Genomic DNA, 24780 nt, shown 5'->3' with positions numbered 1-24780 from the left:
ACAAATGATCCAGTTTATATACCGACAGTTTCAGTTTAGAGAAACAGGAATTCGGTGCCCTATAATTTATTTCATATTTGACGATTGACGAAGTTTATGTCAAAGTACCTAATTAAATGTTGCTTACGCTATGTTTATACTCGTATTGCTCGCGTTGGAATTTCTAGTCATTTGCGGAAGTGCCGCACTCTTATGGACGCTGTTTAAACCATAATTTTATTCATGTTATAGACCTATGATGAGTCAATGCTTATACTGCCGGTATGCTGATTGAAATGTGTAATAAGGCTGCCTTTCCACTGAGGGGGAGATAAGCGGAGACGTACGGAAATCAACTGGATGCAGACTCTACAGAATGCATCATTATTAGGCTTATTTCTCTATGATTTTATTTTTGCAAATTCAAAAATGTACGTTGTATGGTTGTGTTGTGTATCCATTTTGAGTGATTTTTTATTATAATAAACCGTTAATTACTTATTATTTCGGATTACAGGCCACGCCCATCTGCCCCACCCAGCCACAGCTCCAACTGGCGCCCGGCGCCTTGTTGAATAATCTACTCGACCAATTATACATATATTTATTGGCAATTATTTACGTCTTAACTCAATCAGACTATCGTACATTACCGCACAAGTGCGATAACATAATAAAAAAAGCACGCGTGTTTAAAGGCCAAGCCACACCGGATGCGTGTGCGTAGACGTGCACGTGCACGTATGCGTCCCGCTGCGTTGTAGAATACGAAAACTCATAAGAGAGGACACACCGCTTGCGTGACGTGTGCGTGACGTGCGCGTACGCGTGACTTGCACGCAACGCAGCTCCGACGAGACAAACCGGTTGCGTGCTGCGTGCACGCAGCGGAGCGGCAACGTCGCTTGGTTGCGTGCAGTGATGACGTTGTGTTTAACTGCGTTCCCTATGAGAGGACGAACCGAGCAGATTCGGATACGCACAGCTCGGTGCTGCATGGGTGCTGTGCGTGTACATGCGCAGCTCGCTTGTATTTATTTACAACTCGGCCGGTGCGCGTGCTGGTTTTTAATATGGATTCAGTGATAAAAGAAAAACTAATTAAAATCGTCAATACGAATGTATATTTACAACATATAGCACAAAGATTTAAAAAAAATACGTCTTATAAAAAAATAATTTGGCCTGTGGGAACAAATCGATGTTAGGTACTAACGATACTATTGGAAAACAAGATTGTTGTATTGTGAACTATTGTGCGTCGGTGAATAATATTATGTACTCTCAATTATCGCGATTCAAATATGAGACATTTTTTTCCTCTATTGCAATGGCGGTATTAGGTGAGCTGCTTTCATTTGCAACGGGAGTATAATAACATAATGTAGGTACTGTCGCAGGAGTATTTTATTTTACCTACTGCACGCATGACTGAGCTGCAGCGTGCGCCTGCGTGACGTGTACAGCACACTGCGTGGCGTGCGCTGCGTGACGTGCGCGTCACCCGGTGTGACAGGGGTGCTGCGCACGTCTACGCTTACGTCGACGCACACGTGCTGCACACGCAGCCGGTGTGGCTCGGCCTTTAATATCTAAGATTATGAACGAATAAGTTCCAACGTTACGAGCTAGTGTGTCGAAAATGATGTTCAAAATACTCACCGCCTGCGATGCCTGCTATGTTTATCTTAACATGTTGATCTAAATTTAATCTCATTTAAATTCACTCACAGAGCAGTAAGAATATAATAATTATGTTGGTGAGATTAGTTTCCGTGAAATAATCTAAGTAAATAACTTCCTGAAATGTAAGAGAAAAACTACCAGGAAAATAATAATAACGTCTACACGTCATCCGAAATATAGTGTTGCAAAGGAATTGGGAGTCTTAATATGAAACGACGAGGAAAAGATTATGGTACCTGTAGGCGTTGTGAGGCGCATTTCAGAAATAAAGTGTTTTCAATGAGGATGCCGTTTTCCGAGAAAAGAATTATGTATATAAATTATAAGGTTTATAAGTAATATGAATATTATATACTACGCCGTTTTTTTAAAGACAAACAAAAAGGCTCTTTAAGATTCTTATATTTTTAGCTGTGTTTTTTATATTGCCGACATAAATAAACAAGGAAGAGTGTCAAGTCTATTTATAAGAAAAACTGATAAGAAAGAAAATACCATACAAATTAAAAAATCGGCATGCTCTCTTTGAGCTTCCGAAATAAGAAGATTAAATACCTAATATATTTCTTTATAAGAGGTATCAAAGTCAAAAAACACTCTTGAAGATTGGCCTACTTAAAGATGAGGTCAAGTGGCCTGAAACAACAAACATGAGACATGTTTTCAGAGTAAATGAATATTTTCTGGAGGCGTATTATGATTAACGTCCTCTGTAAACCCTGTTCGGTAAACCCTGGCTTCCGTAGCCAGGGTTTACCGAAGATTGAGGTCCTGGATTTAAACCCCAGTAACTACCTAAGGATTAAAACTTTTTTCAAGTTTGAGTTAGGCACCTGTAGTTTATTCTTCCTCGTTCCCTCAATGCTGAGGATCGCGACCACATGCAACATGTCTCCATTAATTGCGGTTGTTAGATAAATGAATAATTTTTAAAATATTAAATATATTTAAAACACAAATTTAATAATCAATAATTACTTTCAAGGTAAAACTTGTCAGGAACTTATTTATTTACCTTGATTCATAATTATGTAATTTATTTATTCACCTTATAATCAACAACTAATAAACACAATCACTATTAGTTTATAATTCAGTAAGAGATGATTTAATTAATTATTAATTAATTAATCCATCTAATTAATCAAAGTACATAATTATTACAATAATTACCAACATAGTATTTAACTTAACTTTCAATATTCCTTTGGCGATGATTAACTCAGTGCTGATGCGCAAGGCAGAATGCTCAAAGCAGAATGATCAATAATGGATCGGTCGGTCCCTTTTATACCCATTTCTACCTGGCAACTGGTTGATCATGCCACTTGTCATTCGATAAGTGACGTCACAGAAGTAGTTTCTCATGTACCTCGTCCATTTATCCAATTATGCAGAATAAAACTATCAGAACATCTTTTCAATAAACTCCGTCATACATAATTATTAATCAGTAATATTAATACGAAATATAATCACTTCAAAGTAGTTTACAAATCTTAGTAGTAGGTTAACTTACTGTTTCTCTTGTCAACCGTGGTTCAGTATCGTACCCTCATAAATAAATAACAAATTCTGTAAAATTCACGTGATGTTGTGTTAAGTGTTTAAATAGTGTAATATATTATCAACATTGAATGTCAAAGAGAAACAGGTCAGTTTTATACGTAATACAATTTGTACATAGAATAACAATATTCTAACACGGTCATAAGCCAAGTGGACCGCACGGTGCAGGCTGCCGCCACTCGTCTTCTTCATGGTGTCAGACCATCTCTTACGAGCCCCACCTGTAGTTTACACGCGGTCGAATGCTGATGGCGATGGCGATCCCGCAGCGCTCTACTACAAGTCGGAGTCTGAATTCATTGGTGGTTTTAGACGGTAGTCCTACCACTGGTTAGATCGTCATAAGCGTGGCAAGCGTTAACTCATTTCCTCAAGGTTCAAAAAGGGCCTGTGTAATAGGTAGTCTGTCTAAAGCTTAATTGAACAAGTATTTAAACAAGCAATGTGACTAGCCCGCCTGGTAAAACAACTTGCCTTTTAATTATTCTAACATACTCAAAAGAACAGTGCTAACACAACACGTTACACACACAGGTCTGTAAAGGAGCATAATATTGTGTTCATTATTCGCAGGAACCTAAATAAATACTCTTTGAAATGGCGCCCTCTGTTTTTCTCTCGTTAGAGATCACTTCCTAGATAGCTGAACCATCTAACGAGAGCCGCAGCCAGCCAGCCACTACATCTAAAACAAATGCGAAACCCGATTCGGATATAACAACTTATTATGATTTAGAACTGGTTTTATACGACTTTGACGATCGTCTTGATTAATTCTGAATTTGATCGCTATTTCGTTTTATATGCTGGATCTTATTAGGTACGACATCACTTACCTACAGATTACACCTTTGCTCATAGCGACGAGTCAAAATGATAGAAATTGTAATGTTTGACCCCACGTAAGCTACAAAACTGGGCTCATTTAGTATAAAACTGTGGGATGCGGGGAAGTAGCGCGGCTTGTAGCGAAGTACCTATTTTTCAAGTGGTAAGTATAAAAGGCGCCTTTGTTCGATCACCGCGACTCTTCTTATAATTATCGTTCTTAATACTCCTACTATAATACTCTTTGCGTGTCTTGCGCTCCCCTATAGTGCTTTTCCATTTTGCTCCGGGCCCTTCTTCTCATCCCCTTCCTCCAATATGTGTACTTTCCTTCGTAATGCGTAGTCTACAAGAGGTAGTCATCGCTCACGCACACATGTAACGGTGAAACGAGAGCTAAAAGGAAATATTTCGCTTCCTTTGAAATTTATAGCCCGTATGATGTAGTGCAACTTTTACTTCCCACTATATATCTTTAATATATTTCTACATCTACGTGGGAAGCGATACGTTGGTTCGAGAACGATTTATATTTTCTTTTCTACTTCTTGTTCTATTTTGATCTGTGTTTATGATCATTTATTAATGGTTATTTGTGCAACAAGAGAGCAACCTTATGTATTATTTCTTCCAGTGCTAATTCGAAAGATTCTAATAAAGCTTGATTTTAATTAAGAATCTTAAGCGTAGCCCCAGAGTTAAAAGCGCGAATTTGAATTCGCGTTACAATGGCCTATTGCTTTGTTTTTATTAAGTATTTTTAAGGATATTTTTAGAACATCGACCTACGTCAAATTCATGGAAAAAATAAATTTTAATTAAACAAACAAAGCAACATCGTTAAATTTTCCTTAAACAATCCTTTGATGAAAAACAATATAAATAGGTACTTAAAGTGCTAGTAGGCGGTACTAAGTAGGCTTTCTGAGAAAATAATCGTAAAATTATCAATATTGAAGTGAAAATAAATCAAATATAAATAAGAACATCGACCTACTTGAAGCTTTAGAAAATCGTTTAATTAATCTGTATAAAGAGAAAAGTCTTACAATTCACAATATAAAATTTCATCAAAATACAGTTTGAATACGAATAATCAACTTGTACCTACTGTGTGTGGGAGTAAGTTCACCTACAGTATTTGGATTATTCTATTTTGTACATCTAGGCCCTCTGTGACTCAATATCTGATTAGAGTTTCAAATTTGTGTAAAAAAAGCGATTATCAAGGTGATGTATTCTCAATGAATTGTGTATTCCGGCATAGTAAGAGCGTTTACATATATCAAGAGCGTCATGTACGCAATCGTCACGCGTCATTGCTCCCCCTCCCCCTCTTTCTCTTCCCACCTAAGAGTCCCGGAAATTTATTCAAAACGCAACGCCTCGGCCTAACATATTTCTTACAACTCTGATGTATTAGGTACACGGTTAAGAGCAGCAATAGGTATAAGGTTTTGTAACAGTAAGACACCTCAACCGACTGGTAAGAGTTCAGTTCAGGAGGACATTTGATGTAACCCGCCGCCGTGGGCCGAGTGGTATAGGCATATGTCGCGAATACAGAGGACGCTGGTTCGATTGCAGCCCTGGGTACTGGAGACCTTGGTCACTTTTTCTTTCTAATATATGACATCTATTAACTATTTCAGTTTCGAACGTACCTACTCAACTTATATTGGTACATCTTGCACTTACTTCTCCAAGAATTCACTCTGTGTATTATGCCAAGTGTTGAGAATTATACAGAGATAATAAACCGATATTACAAACGAGAGTCATATTCAAATAAGACGTACGAGGGTGTGGGTATAGGGCGGGGGAGGGGGGGGGGGGGGGAGTGAGACGGCATTACAGAACGAGATGTAAGATAAACACCTGCCTTGCGGCTGACACAGGGAAGTGTTTTGTCTTTGTCTTTGACAATAAAACGATGGCGTAGCGTTTACGACACCTTTGAAATGTATCAAGTAAAGTACAAACGTAGTTAGTACAATGCATGAGACACGAAAACAAATAAACACGCGTAAAATTTGTATTGTGTTTGTTTTACGCAAATGTTATTCGTGAAATAAATTGTTGAGTATTAAGTTTTTTTAATTTACGAAATGGGATTAAGTACATATAGCGTCAGGTCAATACGGATGTGTGGCTGGCCTTCACATTTAGGCCTGTTTACACTTTGATAAGTGATTATTGCGAGTTCATGTAATTGCTACTTGCGTTTAAGGCCTTCCTACACATTGATAAGTGTTTATTTACCGAGGTATTTATTTAATAATTTTAATCAAGCAACAAGCCCCATATTACAAATACCTTACAAATAAATATGCATTTTATAAACTTAAGAGCGCTCTTACAAGAAAAGTCGAAATAATGCAAAATTGATGATACTAGTCGACGAAATTCAGGACTTTGCGCTCATTATTAGAAACAATGAGTACTTGTTCCAGTAAAAGCGTCTTCTTATCTTTATAAATATCGTTGTAAATATTAGAAAAAGGACTTATTAAATTAGTAATGATTTTTTTTCTGATGGTCGTTTCCGAAAAACCCCGTGAAGCACTGAATGGCGAGCTCTTATTTGGAAATGTTGAGAATTTTACTCTGCTAAACCTGGCTATTTTGTATTACTAATACCCTGTACTTTAGGCATATCAAACTATATTTTTCCTACATACCTTTGAGAAAGAGAAAATCAAAGTAAAACGAACTCGATTTTCTCTCCGAAACAAGTGTCAATTCCTACGAAAATCTACTTAATATCGAAGTCATTTTCATACTCAAGCAATCTGCAACGTTTGCTTATACTGTTGGTATACATTAGTGTTTATGAAATTCTACTATAATTTTTTGGCAATTTTTTGAAAACTACTCTATATTACCGATGACGCGCGCTGCGCCAGCTCAGTGCCGCGGCAGAGCTTGTAGAGGCAGGACGTGTGTCGGTCGACTCCGCACATTTTCAACGGCGACGACGAGGTTTTTTATCATTGTGTGCGGCGGGCGCCGTGTAAAACGCTATACTGTGTGCGTGTAAACCGCAACGAGAGACTTTGATCCTAGCACTGTTTTTATAGTATTATAATTTATAATGGTACAGTTTAATAAACTACCGGACAGGATTAAAAATATTTGAAACGACCTGACATTCTATATGTATTTATTTGACTCAAGATAGTACTCAGGGTCTGATGATGGAGCCGGAAGGTGGTCACCGGTACCAATCAACCATGCAACTAAACCACTTCGTGTTTAGGCTCGTTTTATTCATCTCAACAAGATCTTTGACACAAGATAGTACTCAGGGTCTGATGATGGAGCCGGAAGGTGGTCACCGGTACCAATCAACCATGCAACTAAACCACTTCGTGTTTGGGCTCGTTTGATTCGGCTCAACAAGATCTTTGGCTTAAGATAGTACTCAGGGTCTGATGATGGAGCCGGAAGGTGGTCACCAGTACCAATCAACAATGCAACTAAACCACTTCGTGTTTAGGCTCGTTTTATTCGTCTCAACAAGATCTTTGACTTAAGATAGTACTCAGGGTCTGATGATGGAGCCGGAAGGTGGTCACCGGTACCAATCAACCATGCAACTAAACCACTTCGTGTTTGGGCTCGTTTGATTCGTCTCAACAAGATATTTGGCACAAGATAATACTCAGGGTCTGATGATGGAGCCGGAAGGTGGTCACCGGTACCAATCAACCATGCAACTAAACCACTTCGTGTTTAGGCTCGTTTGATTCGTCTCAACAAGATCTTTGACACAAGATAGTACTCAGGGTCTGATGATGGAGCCGGCAGGTGGTCACCGGTACCAATCAACCATGCCACTAAACCACTTCGTGTTTAGGCTCGTTTTATTCGTTTCTATAAGATCTTTGACACAAGATAGTACTCAGGGTCTGATGTTGGAGCCGGAAGGTGGTCACCGGTACCAATCAACCATGCAACTACACCACTTCGTGTTTAGGCTCGTTTGATTCGTCTCAACAAGACCTTAGACACAAGATAGTACTCAGGATCTGATGATGGAGCTGGAAGGTGGCCACGGGTAACAGTCTACCATGTAACTGAACCACTTCGTGTTTGGGCTCGTTTGATTTGTCGCAACAAGATCTTTGACACAAGGTAGTACTGAGGGTCTGATGATGGATCCGGAAGGTGGTGACCGGTACCAATCAACCATGCAACTAAACCACTTCGTGTTTGGCTTCGTTCGATTCGTCGCAACAAAATCTTTGACACAAGTTAGTACTCAGGGTCTGATGATGGAGCTGGACTGTGGCCACGGGTACCAGTCTACCATGTAACTGAACCACTTCGTGTTTGGGCTCGTTTGATTTGTCGCAACAAGATCTTTGACACAAGGTAGTACTGAGGGTCTGATGATGGATCCGGAAGGTGGTCACCGGTACCAATCAACCATGCAACTAAACCACTTCGTGTTTGGCTTCGTTCGATTCGTCGCAACAAGATCTTTGACACAAGTTAGTACTCAGGGTCTGATGATGGAGCTGGACTGTGGCCACGGGTACCAGTCTACCATGTAACTGAACCACTTCGTGTTTGGGCTCGTTTGATTCCTCGCAATAAGATGTTTGAGACAAGATACTACTCAGGGTCTGATGATGGAGCTGATGATGATTGACAGGTACCCGTCGCCACCTTCGCGCTCCATCATCAGACCCTGAGTACTACCTTGTGTCAAAGATCTTGTTGAGATGAATAAAACGTTCCTAAACACGAAATGGTTTAGTTGCATGGTTGATTGGTACCGGTGACCACCTTCCGGCTCCAACATCAGACCCTGAGTACTATCTTGTGTCAAAGATCTTGTTGAAACGAATAAAACGAGCCTAAACACGAAGTGGTTTAGTTGCATGGTTGATTGGTACCGGTGACCACCTTCCAGCTCCATCATCAGACTCTGAGTATCACCTAGTGTCAAAGATCTTGTTGAGACGAATCAAACGATCCTAAACACGATGTTGTTTAGTTGCATGGTTGATTGGTAATGGTACCTTCCAGCTCCATCATCAGACCCTGAGTACTGTCTTGTGTCAAAGATCTTGTTGAGACGAATCAAACGAGCCCAAACACGAAGTTGTTTAGTTACATGATAGACTGGTACCCGTGGCCACCTTCCAGCTCCATCATCAGACCCTGTGTATCTTCAGTGTCAAAGATCTTGTTGAGACGAATCAAACGAGCCTAATCATGTTACTACATGGTTGATTGGTATCCGTGACCACCTTAATCATCATCAGATCCTCAGTACCAGTTCGTTTTTAAACCCTCGTTGATACAAACTTTACAACCTATAGGTACCAAATGCAATGACGAAACATGTAAATAAGCGAGTAGGTACCTATAATTTCTTTCGAGTAATATACCTTCATAAGTACGAGTATGGGGCTATTCATAAATTACGTCGTTTCAAATGGGAGGAGTGGGGGGGGGGTCTGGACATCGGATGATGGTAACATGACGTAGGAGGAAACAGATTCATCCGAAGCTTGATTTTTGGATGATTTGAGGGGTGGGGGGGTCAAAAATCGTCAAAAATAGATGACGTAATTTATGAACAGCCCCTATGTACATTTGCACTGCATTTAGTATTTTCGTACTTACCAAATAACAGTTTTAGAACTTTAAAAGTTAAGTACAGTTAGTGTTGTTATGGTTGATTTCAATATGCTTCGCGAAGGATCAAGAATGTTTAATCCATCATTGTAGTGCGAGTGTGGTAGAAGGGATCGGCGTACTGAGCTCGCACGGCCTGCCGCAGCGCGTAAAATACCTAAACTCGCTCAACGCCGAAATGTAATAGCGCTCTTAAAAAAAACTAAACACTATTTCGGCGACAAAACGGCGTGGCTCCGTTGAATGTCTGGTCTTGTGTCGGATTCGGGCTTTGCCCCGGAACCTCCGAAATACGACACCCTTCGGCCTTCGGGTTGAGTGCGAGTTCACACATTAGCCACTAGACACACCCATTTGAGGGCTTGGTCACTTTTATTTTAGAATATTACATCTGTAGAATCGTATAATATATATATATATATAGACCTGCAAGAGTCTAAGCCATTACCAACGCTGCAACCGCATCGAAGCCATTACTACCAGTTCGAACAGTTTCCTCGTGATCACGGAGTCCGCTCGACCACAGGGTATATAACAGGCAAGTAACATTCGTAGGGAAATGTAATGACCCTTCGAATAGAAAAGGTGTCTCTTTAAAATGTGGACAGTGCATATGTAGTGTTACGCTAAATGACTTTCAAGTCAGCATATGTTGCTATAACAATTATCATATTATTAAATGATTGTGTGCGCTCAGAAAAGTTGAAGACATAGATAAGATGATGGCCTACAGCTAATTATAAACCCTTGATATCCCTACTGATGTTATAAATGTAAAAATAACTATACATGTCTGCCCGCTATTACATCTATCCGTGGAATGATGATGGTTGATAAAAGCTATCCTGTCCGTTCCTGGGCCTTAAACTAACACCTTACAAATTGCATCTAAATCGGTTCAGCAGCTATGCGTAAAGAGGCAACCAGACAGACAGAGTAATTTCACATTTATAATATTAAGTAGGGATGGTTTAGAGGCGAAGGTAAACAGCTTAGAACCCTGTAAAATAGCTTAAGAGGATATGCTTGCATATGGCTTTGGCGCGTGCTTATTACTACCCATCAGAACAATACGAGTAGAACATTCAGAAGCGACGAAGAACAAACTAATAATGGCATATAACAGCATTGTAAGCGACGCGCATAACTAGGTCAACCAACATAGACTTCCTCCAGCAGACACCGCATTGTCAGTGTCATGTGCCATCGTCTGCACTTAACTGTTGGTTAGCAATGGTGCTCCCACATTAGCTATTATAAAATGTTATATAACATCGTGTGGGAGGAACAGCACGATATTTTTTTATTATGTTGTCCCATATGTGGAAGCACCATAAATGTTGTTGTAAAGACAAAAGATTAGTCAGTTTAGTGTTGCTTTTAAAATTTAAGTTGATTAAGTGCTCTTATATGAATGTCAGCAATGCTACCGCACATCTTATTACATTATATAAAATAAAAATACACAGGTTTTTTTCATTTGGTAACTCAAACTTTGGGTATTTTTAAATTACATTTAATCGTTTCGTCTTAGGCGTTTAGACGTGCGCAAGATTTCACTACATTTAGAAGAAGGCTGGCGCACACGCGTCTGACACGTGCTTCCAAAAACGCACTTACAAAACGCTAGTCTGAAACCGTCTTAATAATATAGATAATGGTTGTCTCCTGTGTTTGGGGACGGAATAACGTCTTCATAAAGTTGAATTAAACTTACACTCTATCTTACTCTTACTTAATTACTGCTTGGACTGGGGTCGCAGACCACGCTGAAAGTGCATTTAACGAGATGCAAATGAAATACTGATACATGACGAGCCCATGTGACTTACCTGGAACAAACAAAAACTCATTAGTACAAATAAATGATATATTTTTTTACAGGTATTGCAAGTTTGAACATTCTACACAACCTCAGATGAAGGTGGCTAATCTTAACATAGGTGCCTGTTTACAAATGGATTAATGTTTATTGTGTGTTCATACATTTACCACTTACTAATTTTGTCTTTTTCTCCCGATTAAAACATGTAAAAATTTCATACAAAAACTACTAATTTGCGTTAGCCACCTCTAAAATGAGCCATCTAACGGATATGTTGATCTATTAAGGCGACGCACATGATTGACCTATATAAGTATAAACTTACACGAACGCATACACGTTTGTTATATTACAAGTTTAGTAAGACAAGAATAGAGGGAAGTTTTAATTGTCATCGCTCTAGTTTTGTGGTCGAGGTTTAGTATTGATACTATTAATTAATTTGGATCAACACGTAAGTACCTTGGAAATAAGGGATTCTAAATAAGAAAAGACTAATAAAGAACAGGGATTATTTAGAAGATGGAAGGGAGTCTACTATACCATATTTGTGGTACTTGTGGAAGTTGTGGAGTATCTACAATACTTTATATCGTGCAATCAAGCTATTTACACAACACAGTATTTATAAAACCTGGGAAATACTAATAATATTTTTTATAAAATATATGTTCCTTAAAGATTTTAGAAAGCAATTTGTATTAAACTATTTACAAAATAACAATAACAAATGATAGTTAACTTAAAGTGTCATTTTATGGAGCTTGCTAACTATGCAAACAAAAGTCACTAGTAAATTCATCATTCAGAGACAATTTCAATATGGCGGTTTGTTTAGCAAGTAGTTAGCAAGTTCCATAGAAACATAGTTAGCAAGTTCCATAGAATTACACTTTAAGTAGGTACGTAAACACGGAATACTCCATAATAACACACCAGAGTATTCCGTAAGTAATTTTCAAACGCGACTGTTTTGCGTGAGTTTGTTTAAGAAATGAGAAGCAAACTTCGTTTGAAGATTCCGAAGCAATCAGCAAGCTTCTTAATGGGAATGTCGCCAAGTGGTTTTAAATAAGCCAACTTTGCTTTAAATACACGCTGAAGAGAGGCAAGTCTTCAAAACAACGACTTTTGCATTAATAATAAGCGGTCAGCTCTGAATGCTTAAATAATAGATAAGTTTCCTGTCCTGGATTAACGCTAGATGGCGCTTTAAGTAACTATGACGTGTTTAATTATGTTGCAGTCTTAAGAGGAAAGCTGACGAAGTCACGTGACAGCTACTCCATACAAACTTGGTCTCCATTTTTTCCCCTGGATATTGACTCTATGGAAAATATTTTTATACAATGTATTTTGTATATTTACCATAAATAGGAGCTTTTAAAAATTTGTATGGAAATTGTTGTTCGCTCCTAATTCTTATAATAATCAAACAATCTATAAAAATCAAACGATCCCTTCGTTTGATTTTTATAGATTGTTTATAACTATCGTTAATATACAAGAAATCGTCTTAAATATTTTCCCACAAGTCAATATCAATATATAGTGAGAAAATGGGGACTACATTTGTAGGTACCTAAGTATGGCCATCCGGTCATCGCTAAAGTAGCTAATGAAAATGATTACAATTTGAAATTCATAAGATTTCAAGTCACGAAGCAAGCATAGCTCGTCTGCTTTACAAACATACATATTAAGGCTTTGAAGATGGATGAAGTCTGCAGAGAAGGCCGAAGATAGATTAAGAAGCAGACAAAGAATATAACCAAGAAATAAATATTTTAACGAATAATGATGATGATTTAACTATTCTGTGTCCTCCCCGGATCTCAAACTATCTCCAATACCTCCATACCAAATTTCATCTAAATCGGCTTAGCGTGCAGCGGTTTTTTAAGCCTGAAGAGGTAACAGACTGAAAAAGTTACTTTCGAATTTATAATAGTAACGATAAAGAAAAAGTAGTTAGCCCCGTCTTAGTGAATGTTGACGTTTGAAACACATTTCTCGAATTGGTAACAAAGTAATAAGAATCGGTAAATGAGCCATCACTCATGTGCCAATAAACATGAACAGTCGCCGAAGCGTACAGAAACGTCGATGGCAGGTATTTCCATATATTACGTCCGCTCGAGTGGCTCAGACAGACAGCTCCCAGTGAGTTCGAGACTAGGAATAATTGTTGACAACATACGCAAATTAGTACCTAATCAGTAGTCACATCTAGGTTAATTCATCCATAAAAAACTTAACAAATACTCATTTGGCATGTGTGTATGTATAAAACTAATTAAAAACTTATTTTTTTTTCATGAAAATGTAATAATATAAGTCCGTCGCGATTCCAAGCTAGGTAAACATACTTAGTAAACTCTGTTCATGTTCCTATGATAATTATGATATAGAGATATCCCGCGCATTATAGAATTTATGGATTACAGGCATAAAATGGTTGAAAAAGGCTCTGATTTAAAAAAGTTATCAATAATTATGATTTCAATATAATTTCAGTTATTAGCTAAGAGACACAAAACTCTACTAACAAATAGTAATAATACACAGGCAAATGTTTAACAAATAGCGTTTCATGAGCGACATAATGACGTCATGACTGCTCCAGTGAACTCGACACGTGTACTCTTAGCTAATTGTTGTGGACACGAGAGCTGTTAAACGAAACGTCACAAGTTTTGTCGAGATACCGTTTCGGAAAACAGTTTTGCCAGCAATTGAGTTTGGCGTGTGACTACTGCGATTGAATGAACTAAAAGCCAATTAAGTATATTTGTTTTTCCTTCATAATTGTATTAACTATAAGTACTTATAACTATTGAATCAGGAAAATGTCATAAATACATTTTGACTTGCGTTACTTTCGGTGTCTAACTGTGCGAATAATAAAACCACAAACATTTTGTGACGTTTTTGGCGTGAGGCTTTTGTCAGAAGTATCTTAGTTTAAATAAATTTACATTGGCTATCGATACGTTCTAGATAAATCTAATTGAATGTTCGTGGTCGTAGCGTTTATTGCCAATTAAACGGACCCCTTTTATGTGAAAAGGGCAAAATAACGTGGCATCGTTTTTAAAGAAACTGTTGTCAGAAGAAAACTGTTATTCAGTTATTTCGAAATACCCAGCTACGGAGATACTCAGCTTTAGTAAACACAAGGAAATTAATAATGGTCTCGTCTAGGATTTAGTGCAAAAGGTCTGAAGACGAATGAGAGCTTGGCTATGACAGGATACAGGACAAAGCGGAATCTTATTGTCGACTGCAGGCTTACTCTAGCCACAACAAACATTGTTAATACCGCTGAAGTATTCTATAGGACTATCACTTAACTCAAGTTGATAATAGAAGTTACACGGAACTTTCTATTTAGTAAAGGGTAGCTGGATCTATTTTCATTTTGGTATTGCATTTTTCTGTTAGATTTAGATTCAATTTAGCGTGAAAGTGAACTGTTATTAAACAGTCGCGATTAATGAACACTTCAAATAAACATCAAAGTAGAAATAGTTCTAAGTGGAAACACAAAGAGAAAATCTACAATTCTCAATCAATCTTTTCCTTGAAATCGTCAATAAAAGTTTTGATTGGCAATCAAAGTGCAGCTGTGAATAAAGCCCTTTGATTGTTGTTATATAAAAATATTGCCTCTTTTATGCTATAAACTGCTCAGCGCTAGTAATGCTGGTGTCTAGACTTGTCTATTATCGATGGCGTTCAATTATTAACAGTTAAGAGCTTCGGGCGCTTACCCTTTTTAGTACCTAATTACTTGAGCGCACATTCTTGATAAAATAGTAAGAACTTCTGTGATTTGTACAATGTTAAAAGTTTAAGTTTGTGGTTTGTTAAGTTTTTACAAAGTTTGGTAATAACGATGAGCATAGTTTCTTTAGAATGTCTCTGAACAGGGACACGATTCTAATCTAACAATTTGTTATGGGTCTAAACTGGTTTTGATACGTTGATCTTGGTGATTGGTATTTAACGCACGACTTAACTTCATCTCGTACGCACCAAGTACTATACCGTACTGCGTAAGCGATGTTCAATGTTGTATCAATATAAGATCAAATCCAATTACTTACTTCTGATTTCTATTGAGTAGCACACAGTTTGCATCCACATCTCTACACCTATGAAGCAGGAGGTCCCGGGTTCGAATCCTGGTAGGGCCATGGGTAAGGTACTGACACATGCGATAAATAAATAAGTACATGCCCCTACCAGGATTCGAACCCGGGACCTCCTCATAAGCTATGTTCATAACTCAGTATGGATGTATTCTTCGTATAAAAGTAAATGTTATATAAGTACTTAATATTATTTATAGTACCCACAGCACAAGGCTTATTGAGCTAACTGTAGTAGTAGGTCGAACTGTGTAAAATTGTCCTACAATAATTATTTATCTCCGCAACCGGGCCTTTTGCGTGTATGCTAAACCGTAGGTCCTTTGGGTCATTCGCACCCAGCGCCATCTATAATTCAGAGCATAGACTACTCATTACTAATAATGTAGTCGTCTGTTTAACACACTTCTCTGACACGTGTAAGCCCAATGCTAGGAGAACAATAGTTAGGGAAGGTTGAGTTGATTTATCACAATGACATGGGTTGAACTAGTTTGCGTAACATTTTGTGTGAGTGTGGGCTGTGGAGTAAATCTAAAACTTGGGAGGTATAAAGTACATATGAATGTATTAACGAGCCCTTCTTAAAACATAGGTTTTAAGAAGGGCTCATGTTATGAATAGCGTTTATTATTGTCTTTTTTTCTATTTTTGTCTCGCCTATAAGTAAGTATATTATAATTTATTAATAAAATATAAAATCTTGCAAAAGTCAGAAGTATTCAATGTATTTACACCACCGGTAACAATTCATGAAGTATTTCGTCGTCGACAGTAAAATTTACATCAGGAAAAAAATATCAAAGTGTAAAAAATTCAAGCTTCTACAGGCATTTGAGGCATCCCAATCGTTGGAGACGGAAACGTTTCCGGGGGGCGTGAGGAAGAATTTGAGGGGGAGGCGGGGCGGAAGACGCCGGACGGAACGCTTCCGACATGGCGGCACGCGACGCCGCTCGGGGCCGGACTTGAAAAAAAGTAAGATAAGATCGTGTGTAAATAATAAATAAAACGCTAATTATGGCGGGCGGAGTGTTTGCTTTGTTGGTCAACATTGCAGTCAAATAGTTACACTTTAGTGGTAATAGGGCTGGTTTATATTACTCGTATAATTCTAGCCTCCAAAGTTATTGGTTCTTTAAATATTTTCATACAGTTGTGACATTATTTCATTAAGACAAGTATAATAATGTGTACGCCTCTGAGTCAAACACATTTCAGAAAAAAGTCACTAAACTTGTGGACAAAACATCAAAAGTAACAACCGGGTACAAATATATTACGTTTTTCAGATTTGAGTCTTGAGTGCTGAAAATATGTATCCCGCCTGTAAAGGTTTACAGATCAGCTTTTGATTCTCTATGTCTATAGAAGAGACGCAAACAAAATAAGTAAACCCACGATTAAATTTAATGTGTATGATTCCTCTGCATTATGCATATCAATTTATTTATACAATAACACGTGTTAGAGAGTTTAAATGACTTACAATTTAAAAATGGAAGCAAAAAAGATTACCATACCTGCTAATCATATTATTATGAACAAACCTATCCAAATATTTATTTTTTAACAAATTTCCCGACGCTTGGTATGCATTTCTCAAAATTACTCGTAAAGCCCGTTGTAAAAAAAACATTTCGTGCCCTCGCGGGTAAATGCTCTTATTAATAACCCTGCCACCTCGCAGTCATCGGCCGCCGGCATTTTACACCGTAAGGTAAATCGCTTTGATCACTTAACTTAATATCAGGCGCAGGAATTTAAGCTTTCATGTTTACTTCTAAGAAGTTTTAAGTCCGGAGCTCTTTGCTGGGTTACCATGTTAAAAAGGCTGTGTAAACATGTAGCTTTGTAAGTAAATATGTAAAAACCTACAAGTTACACGTGCCTAGTAATCTCATACCGATCAGTTTTCATAGAAATGTAAGAATGTAGACAAGAAAATAATGGGAATATATTATATTTACACAAAGATACATGTTTACTTGATATCAAGTGTACCTTCGAATAGGCCTGTAAATTATAAATCTAATTGTTGTTAATAAAATCTGTTTGTTAATTTTACGTTAGTTATATTAGATAATATCTAATATAACATATATGATATAATTGAGACGCAAAACTAAAGTTCATTATCGACAGACCATAAACCTTAAACTTAGTTGACAACCACTCCCAGACGCTTGGGAATATTCGGCCCTATTACCAAGTGTTTGAATTCAGGACCCGAACTAACCAACTTGGGGGACACCTAAAAGTCAAAAGTCGAATCTATTATTTGCTCCGTTTCGCACACCTGAGTCGCAATATTATTTAATGAAATAGGTAATTATTTATAATAATGGTTTTAACTTTTAAGTACCTATATTAATTTGTCTGACTTGGTGAGTTTTGTATTTTTTATGGATAATTATAAAACGTTGCCGTTAGGACAAAAATAAGTTGTAGTTCGTTGATTAATGTGTGTTTCAAAGATCTTATTTTATTGCTGGTTTTTAGATTTTCAACGTGTTATTAGGTAGGTATTAAAGAAGTTAAGATAATAAATTATTCAGAAATAGAAAATTAAAATCTGCTAATTAAAATACGATTGTCAAAACTTTTTTAGAAACGTGTATTGTCTTAATTTTAGGAGGAGGTAAAAACTTTTCCAAGTTGTTAAAATTTAATTTTCAAATACATATTAAATAAGTAAACTTGAAGCGGTACTTGTGAGCTTAATGTATGTTTATTAAACTACCGTTTTGCAGTAATTCAAGACCAAAAAAAGTAAGAAATGTAGCCACTTTTTTACTAGCGCGTCTTGTATTTATGTAAAAATAAGTAAACAAAAGTACTTTCTTAAATAGTAGGAGTAAAGTTACTAATAAATAAATTATCTTAGCGTGATTATTTATCAAAAGGAATTTACTATTTTACAAACAAATTATTGCAGTGGCAACATTGTCTTACTGTTTTGGGTCTTGAATTACGTTTTGCAGTGTAGTTTTATTACAAATATTTCAAGTAATTAAATATTGTTTACAACGAGTTTCTACGCGAATAATTATGATAATTGTATAATTTCCGACACAATTATTACCGTAGGCATCATTTATGAACTATAAGGATTAAGGTATTATTATATTTATTATAAACCTTATAATTAACTTCAGTATAAATCGATACACGTGTGAAACTTAAACAAGACAAGGTCAATCATATTCCAGTATAGCTTAATTGTTCCTAATTTCAATAAAGTGGTATCACGGAAGGTCGAAACAATTTTAGAGATCGATTTGGGAATGGATAATCATTTACCGATGACAATATACTCAAATGCGTAGAATGTCATTATAAGGATAGAAATAATGTTATTACGTAGTTTTTTACGTGTATTTTTATCATCGCTCAATGTTTTTGAACTGCGCTGTATTTTGGTGGGCGGAATATTTACTCCTTTTTTTCTGTTCACGCATTAATTTTTATTTGATGAATAAGCGTTAATATTCAATCACTTTAAATCAATATGTTTCCAGTTGTGGGTCGCCCATAGTTGAAAAGCAGAGAGGTCTCGAATATGTTCACGCCAAGAAGTGCATCAACAAAAGAATCAGTTAAATTTGTTTTTATTTGCAGAACTATCGTTATGGTTCAAATTCATTATAGATTGTTGAGCAATTGAACATATACCATTCTGCTCTTGGCCTCTTAGCCATTAGCTAATAGTAAAGCCTTCGATGTCGTGTGTGGAACACGGTGTCGCACTTAGTGCTAATTCCGAGGTCGCTGCCACAGACACCTGTGATTGGTGCTCGACGTTCGATCACGCGGGTGGAATGAAATTACTGACGTATGAGGTATGTGCTTAAGGATGATTATCTTAACAGGAATTGTGTTGCAAAAACAATTCGTATGTGATTTACTTTGGTGGGCGGAATGTTCACTTTTTCTTTTTGCAACGTTTAGTTTTATTTCATGAATTACCGTGAACATTAAATAGCATTACATGGAATCTCGTTACTGTCTTTACCTACCATTGGGAATATATTGCGTAAAAAGCGACGAAAACAATAATCACAGCATAAGGCACAGGGGGCCGGTACATTCATGTTTAATTTTTAATTTATAACTACATACAGAGTACAGAACGAACTGTAGATATATACTTAAGTTTACTTATTATTTATTCATATGTTAGTTTAAGTCATAGTTAAGTTTCTTAACAATCATAATTTCTTAATACATACTTTATAGCTATCGTGTGTACTTACTTCATCTCACGAACCTTTCTCTTTTACTATTCTTATACTGACGTCTGCTATTCTTATAAAAGTTTGTTATAAAATAATATTTCACTTCTTTGTTATTTTCTTTATTGTTAAAGCCTTACACAATAAGCACACTGGCGTTAACTCTTCCCTGATCGAGAATAAACTACACTCATTGATTAAAATTTCAAGCCGAGATTAAAATTCGGCGGCCATTGTAGAAGTTGATTAATTTCGTAAAATATAATATTATTCTGAATGAAATTTCACTTAGCGAGAGACTTTCCAATATTGCTAGTATATTGCACTGTCGCTGCTGAAGTTATTTCAAAAGCCAGCTACGAACATTTACATTTTAATAAAGGTACCTACTCCTTTTATTTCTTACATTTAAGATTGGCGTTGGTATTGCTGCAATACTCGTATTAACGTCAATCTTAAATATAAGAAATAAAAGGACTGCGTTTATTAAAATGGAAATGTTCGTAGCTGGCTGCTGAAATAAATCTATTACGTTACGAAAAAAGTAGTAATTATTTAATTATATGTAGGTACTCATCATCCAGGAGCCTCGAAGGAGATTTGGCGCCCAACGTGGGGCGACAATATATAAAAAAAAAACTTGCTGAAAGAAAGTAAGCTGTTTAATACAAACTACATAGTACAATATGACTTAGTCGCTCCGACGTGCAAGCGGGATGTCGCTATAATACGCGCATAGCGTTGTCTTGCTCAAAATAATATCGGAGCAACGTGCGAATCGGATGCAATATGCCATGCGCCTTAAGGTTGGAATTGGAAACCCATCCTGCGAGAAAAGTACGAGAGAAATCTGTGGCTCTAGCGAATAAAGGTACAAGTCTCGGGCAACGCATGCAGGTGTAAAAGGGTGTAAGTTCCCCGTAATACTTATGCCCTTTTACACCTAAGCTGCGCTAGACTTGTACCCTTTTTTACTAGGTCTACAGAAAAGCACTGCGTGTAATTTGAAGCAACATCAAAAAATAAGTTTGGATGCTAGATCCAATGTTGATTCTTCCGTCGCTATGAACAATAGCCTAGATTTTTGTCCATTCCAGAGTTTTAATTACCTAGGTACCTACTTTGCATTAACTAGCTAGCCGTGTTCGGCGGCCCATGCTTGCATTCACACGAATTGGGGTATAAATACAGCGGTATTTATTCACAGAGATTGTAATGTGAAAATAATTGCTTGTTTGGATTAACTTGATAGTTAAATAAAAGCATTTTGAGTGAGATTTTACTGAAAATGCAGTGGGAAATATCTTGCAGCATACCGGGAGCGGTATTTTAATGACTTCTCGTAAAATTGAACGTTGTGCGCTGCGTCCTGATGTTAGATATTTGTTGGCATCTAGTTTACTTATACTACTAAACTTTTATTATTCTTTACTTTCAAAGTTACTAGAGTCGGAGGAAGCTAACTCTGCACGGGATTTGCAATGACAAAGTGTGGAGTTGTTATCATCATATCAAAAGACGTTTATAATGACATTTTATCACTTTGTTCTATTCAAGTCGTTGCAACTGGTTGCAAGGTTAGCTTAGGACGGTAAATACTTTTCACTAAACTGGCCTTAATTATGGCTTATAGTACCTCTTGTCAAAAAATCTAATTTAGCTAGTATTACGTGCATGATTTATAATAAACTCGCTTCGAGACAAGTATGATGAAAGGACCGATAGGTAATCATATATTTTGTTCATGTGTATATTGTATATTGACACCCTTTGATAAACAGAAAGATATTCTTTATCCCTTTATTGTTTGCCAAATCCACGATATGGCCTCCGGTGTATTCGTGTATTACAGCAGTTTGTTTTTACCGTTTATTATCAGCAATTATTGACACAGTCCACAACACAGCGTAATGTATCATATTGTTTCCTCTGACGCCCCCGGCAATATCATTGTGATTACTCTATTGAGGACAAATCGAAGGCTTATTAAATCCAGTATACATTGATCTCTCTACACGTAGGTTCTTAAACATATCTCAAGGCCAGGTTAAAATTGGACGTACCACGTTTGTGTTTGCAGTGGGAATGTAAGACCAACTACTCGTATATCCTCTGCAACCTCCGATCCGCTGATAATTGCTTACTTGTTCTGATAGAGATGTTAACTATTGATTAGTTATTCAAATTAAATATACATTTGTATAATAACTGACATGCTCTATTAGTTACATTGGGATGGTTAAACTGTAGCAATAATTAATTCGGTTTAGAGCTTTGTTAAATTGCGTGTGTTAATTTTAGGTATAATGGTGCAAAAAAGCTGAAATACGATTTTGATTCTTCTTCAAAAGCTTTTATGGATTTGATCTGTCCGCTGTAACTAATGACAATTCTGGGCCAGTAATATCACTATTGACACCTGACAGATCAAATCCAAAAAAGTTCCAGAAAACGAAATTAAACTAAGAAACGTGCCCGAAGTGTTTAATTTGTAAATAAGTCCTACATAATTATGTGTAATGTAATGAGCCTAATGGCCAGTTGCGCTTTAACTGAAATTTTCAACATAAAAACAACAGCACTAAAAGGATATGAAATCGATATAAAAAACCTTATTAGATAACTTCCGAGCTGCAAAAATCTTAAAAAAAGCATCAATAAAAAGACAAGAAACGCACAAAAAAATTAATAGTGTGTAAACCGTCAAGAGAAGAATAAATACACGGTAAAAAAACATTTGTGTATCGATAGCTTTGTGAAGAATCAATAAAACATAAAGATATCGTGAAGCGATGAAACGAAATCGATGTACGCGACTTGAAAACGAATGAAAACATGGAAGAAACAATACATAAAGCAACACTGTAGGTATGATGTAAAATCAATAAAAGAGATAAATACAAGACTGTAAAAGGAGAACAGCGTGCAGTGCAGCCACTTAAGGCTTTAAGCCTAATGAACCGCAAATACTCGTTACGCCGTTTGACTTGCTGATAAACCCAGATTAAGCGACGTGTGACGTCATTAATACAAGATGAACACGAACGCGAACATCAAATGTGACAATATAATGTAGCTTCAAATAAGTATATAAATTGAAGATATTGCAATATTTGCAATATAACTTGGCTTGGCGATCAGCCAAAGATAAAGGTTTGATTCTTAATCTAGGCCACTATCGACGTTTTATTTCCTTTTCGAAATAATAAATCAATACAACTTATATAAAATTATGGAAGCAATGACTGAAGTATTACCGGATTTCATTTTAGAATACGCTTTATGCAGAGTATTGAAAACATATAGATCTATTATAAACGCTCGCTTTAGCGTTGCAGTTTAGTAGGTATGGAAGCAATCGCGTTTTATAGTCATAAATATTACCATGTACCTACGCATAATTTCACTGGAAACTTCAAATCTTCCAAATATATTTCGTTCTAACATTTTTCCTGCTAACCGCTAACATTTATTACGTCTGGCTATGTACAGAATTCACGTCGAGAGGTCTCGCCCACTTAGCACTGCCCCTACACCGATAATGTTTCTCCGTCCGACTGTTCCGCATTATTTGCTCTAAATAATAAAAGGATCCGTGCTCACCGAAGCTGAAGACACCCCATCCCCCTTTACCCCCGTGACCCTAAACAATGCGGTACGAACGGCAAAGAATTGTTTATAGGTTACGTGCGCTGTGGGAAGGTTACATGTGAGCAGTTTGTTTTACTGCTAGTTTGGCCTACGACTTTCTCTGAAGTTATTTATTTAGCTGAAACACAGCACTCACGTTATATCCTCGTGTATCATCATTGTTCATATATCATTCTATGTTGGCGATAGGCCCTTAGGTCGTCGGGTCATCTTGTTGCGGTCTTATTTAACTGCGTTCCCTGATCTAACACAGCTCTCTGAGTTAGGTAGCTCGGTAGGTACATCTACATCACCAGCCTTCAAATAAATATGTGAATGAAAGCGTAATCATTTAGATATAAGAATAGCTATTTGAGTAGCAGCGTGGTCGAGCCATCAAACTTTTATATATATCTAAGAAATAAATTGGTTCTCATTTATATATTAAATTTCTTCTGCAAGTTTAGGGCCATGCCGAATTTTATGTAGGTAATTTATTCAAGGATAGTTTGGTTGTGCCTGTCGCATGCGAAATGAGAGGGTCCCGAGGGCACTGTGGGCATCGGGGATAGTGACCTTGGGTTTTTTATGAAGATATTAGAAGGCAGTCACGTACCTCATAAATTATTAGGACAAAAATGTAAGAGCAGAAATTAGAAAATACTATACCTAAGTACCTAGTAAAAAATAAGTTACTTACCTACAATCCTAACAAGAATTCTTACCTCCTTATTCATTAACGTTTACTAAAGTTGACAAGCCGATAATAATCGTTTGTCCCTTTCCATCATACCAATACGTCGGAAGGACAAACGATTATTATCGGCTTGTCAACTTTAGTAAACGCTAATGAATAACGGCTCGATTCGGAAAATTTATTAGATTTCTACTAGACTTCAACAAGTTACGATACGGATAATTTAAAGATATTTGTAAGATAGATATGTCAAATTTGACGTTTCCGCGATTCTGGAGGTCCTCTTGAACGATTTCGACAAGTTATGACTTAGATATCCAAGTCACATCTAGTCGATATCTAATGTAGATCTAGTTGATCTCTAAATCGTCTCAAGATCTTGTGATTATCTCGAAATCCGAATAGGCCTGTAAGGGGGTTAAATTGTATCTTAAAAGTACGCTAAAAGTATTAGGTACGACTGGTACGAGTACCTACTAAACTCATGAGTATATATATAAAAATTTTACATTAAGTAAGTGTAAT

At 36.9% G+C, this 24780-nt stretch overlaps 1 protein-coding gene across 1 annotated transcript in view; it reads right to left on the bottom strand.

Annotated features, from left to right (window-relative positions):
- Positions 1 to 24780, bottom strand: part of LOC134799027 (lachesin-like) — a 196125-nt gene that overhangs the window by 136923 nt on the left and 34422 nt on the right. The gene's annotated exons all lie outside the window — the stretch shown is intronic.

The sequence above is a fragment of the Cydia splendana genome, chromosome 17 (assembly GCF_910591565.1).
Source record: "Cydia splendana chromosome 17, ilCydSple1.2, whole genome shotgun sequence".
In the NCBI taxonomy this organism is placed as follows: Eukaryota; Metazoa; Arthropoda; class Insecta; order Lepidoptera; family Tortricidae; genus Cydia; species Cydia splendana.
This window is presented reverse-complemented; position numbering and strand designations above follow the sequence as displayed.